The sequence below is a fragment of the Trichosurus vulpecula genome, chromosome 3, assembly GCF_011100635.1.
Source record: "Trichosurus vulpecula isolate mTriVul1 chromosome 3, mTriVul1.pri, whole genome shotgun sequence".
NCBI lineage: Eukaryota > Metazoa > Chordata > Mammalia > Diprotodontia > Phalangeridae > Trichosurus > Trichosurus vulpecula.
In genome coordinates this window covers 186108221-186111055 of record NC_050575.1, presented here as the reverse complement: position 1 = coordinate 186111055, position 2835 = coordinate 186108221, and the positions used below count along the sequence as shown (strand labels likewise).

Below are 2835 nucleotides of genomic sequence, written 5' to 3'. Positions count from 1 at the left end.
CTGCAATCTATTTCTGTGTCCTGTCAGCTCAGCAATATTTCAGCCCTGGTCCTCTATCTCACTGAATATCCATTTTTTCCTTGATCATTTCTTGAAAGATGACCTCTAGGTTTTTGTTTTCACTCTGGCTTTCAGGGAGTCCAATAATTTTAAAATTATCTCTTCTGGATCTATTTTCCATGTCTGTTGTTTTTTCCAATGCAATATTTCATATTGTCTTCTATTTTTTCATTCTTTTGGTTTTGTTTTATTGTTTGTTGATTTTTATAAAGTCATTAACTTCTATTTGGTCTATGCTAATTTTTAAAGAATTATTTTCTTCAGTGAGCCTTTGTACTTGCTTTTCCATTTGGCCAATTCTACTTTTGGAGGATTTTTTTTTTCTTCAGGGAATTTTTGTACTCCTTTTTACCATTTGGCTTAATCTGTTTTTTTTTTTTCTTTAATGTGTGCACTTTTATTTGAAGTGGTCTTAAGTCAGTGTACAGGTAATGTTCTTCCCCACCCCTAAGTACGGATACTAATCCCATAAAACTCACACAGAGATTGTAAAGTTTTCATTCACATCTATGTTGGTGGCAGGGAGGGAATTTAGAAGGCCATTCAATATGGCTAACAATTAAAAAAAAGGAACAAGTATTAAGGTGGAAGATACAAAAAGTTGTTTTTGTTTTATTCAAGGATTACATAATTTACATGTAAAGCAACACTAGTACCTTCACCCCTACCCCTTCCCCATCTGGATTTTTGTCATGTAGCTCCTTTGCTCTAGTAGAGCAGGGCTGTCCAAAATGCTGCCCATGGGCTGCATGCAGCTCACAGAATGATTTATGCAGTCCACCTACAAGCATAGAGATTTACATAAATGCTTTAGTAAATGAAGCCAAGCTGCCACAGAGCTCTCACTAAAATGGCTAATCAAAAATATATTGTCTATTGTTCCAATAAAAACTTAAAGTTGGACAGCCCTGTAGTAGAAGACAGCCTTCATAGAGACTTGTAACTCTGTAACAGTGCATTATACAATATTTAGAATGACTACTGAAAAAAAAAAGAAACAAATGTACAGAGTCCGAAAGATGCATCCTAGAACTGTGGGGATGTTTGCCTCCAACATACTTAGACTGCTTATCACCTTCAACATTCCAGGTTTTAAATCCTGAGTCAAGTGACCAAAACAAAAACAAAAACAAAGCCATGCCAATCTCATCTCTTTTTGGGAGGGGCAATTATCATGTCACACTCTTTGACAAAAAAAAAACAATAAAAAATCCCACAGTCAATTTAGAAGCTTTTGCGGTGGATAATGAAGGGCCCAGATTCATTATACTCCTGCTTTCTGATCCACATCTGCTAGAAGTGGAAAGAGACAGCAGGAGGGAGTCTACAACCCAGACAGAGTATTTGTGCTCAGATGGGGTGATGATCTTGATTTTCATTGTGCTGGGAGCTAAGGCTGTAATCTCCTACATCCCGTCAGCAATGCCTGGGTACATGATGGTACTACTACCAGACAATACAGTATTGGCATACAAATCTTTATGGGTATCAACATCACATCAACATCACACTTCATGATTGAGTTGAAGGTGGATTTATGGATTCCACAGGATTCTATATCTAAGAAAGATGGTTGAAAGAGAGCTTCTGGATATTGGAACCTCTCATTGACAATGGTGATAACCTGACTGTCAGGGAGCTCATAGCGACCTAGATATAGCAGTGGCCATCTCCTGCTCAAAGTCTAGGGCAATGTAACACAGCTTCTCCTTGATGTCATGCACAATTTCCTTCTCAGTTGTGGTAGTGAAACTGTACACTCTCATTCAGGATCTTCATGAGGTAGTCCATCACATCATGGCCAGTCAGATCCAGATAAAGGATGGTATGTGGAAGGGCATAACCTTCATAGTTGGGTACAGTGTGGGTCAGACCATCACCGGAGTCCATCACAATACCAGTGGTAAGACCAGAGGCATACAGAGACAGCACAGCCTGGATGGAAATGTATGTGGTTCAGGTGTTGAAGGTCTCAAACATAATCTGAGTCATCTTTTCTCTATTGGCTTCAGGGTTCAGGGGGGCTTCTATGAGTAGCACAGGGTGCTCTTCAAGGGCCACCTCAACCTCCTTGTAGAAAGCAAGATGCCAGATCTTCTCAATGTCATTCCAGTTGGTGACAATACTATGCTCAAAGGGGTACTTCAGGGTCAGAATACCTCTCTTACTCTGGGCCCCATACCCCACATAACTGTCTTTCTAGTCCATGCCCACTATCACATCCTGATGCCTGGGGTGCCCAACAATGGAAGTGAAGACAACCTGAGGGGCACTGACTCCTGCAAAGCCAGCTTTACACATTCCGGAGCTGTTGCCAACAGGGAAAGCAGTGATATCATCATACATGGAAAACTTTGAAGTGGCAAGTTTAAAACTTTAAGAGAGAGAGAGGAGGTGGTGCCACATCTGGAAGGGGTGGGGCAAGTGCACACTGGGTGGAAGAGCTTACAGCCATTAGTCTGTTTTGTAATGTGTCATTTTCTTCAGTAATTTTTGGATCTCCTTTACCAAGCTGTTGACTTGTTTTCATGATTTTCTTGCATTGCTCTCATTTCTCTTCCCAATTTTTCTTCTACTTCTATTACTTGATTTTCAAAATCCATTTTGAGCTCTTTCATGACCTGAGACCAAATCATATTCTTCTTGGAGGATTTAAATGTAGGAGCTTTGACTTCCTCTGAGTGTATGTTTTGATCTTCCTTGTCACCATAGTAATTTTCTATGGTCAAGAATTTCTTCAGTTTTCCCAGCCTATTTCTTGATTTTTAACTTTTT

At 39.8% G+C, this 2835-nt stretch overlaps 1 pseudogene; it reads right to left on the bottom strand.

The window, feature by feature from the left end:
- Positions 1–1284: 1284 nt before the first annotated feature.
- Positions 1285–2406, bottom strand: LOC118842923 (annotated as a pseudogene).
- Positions 2407–2835: the final 429 nt, after the last annotated feature.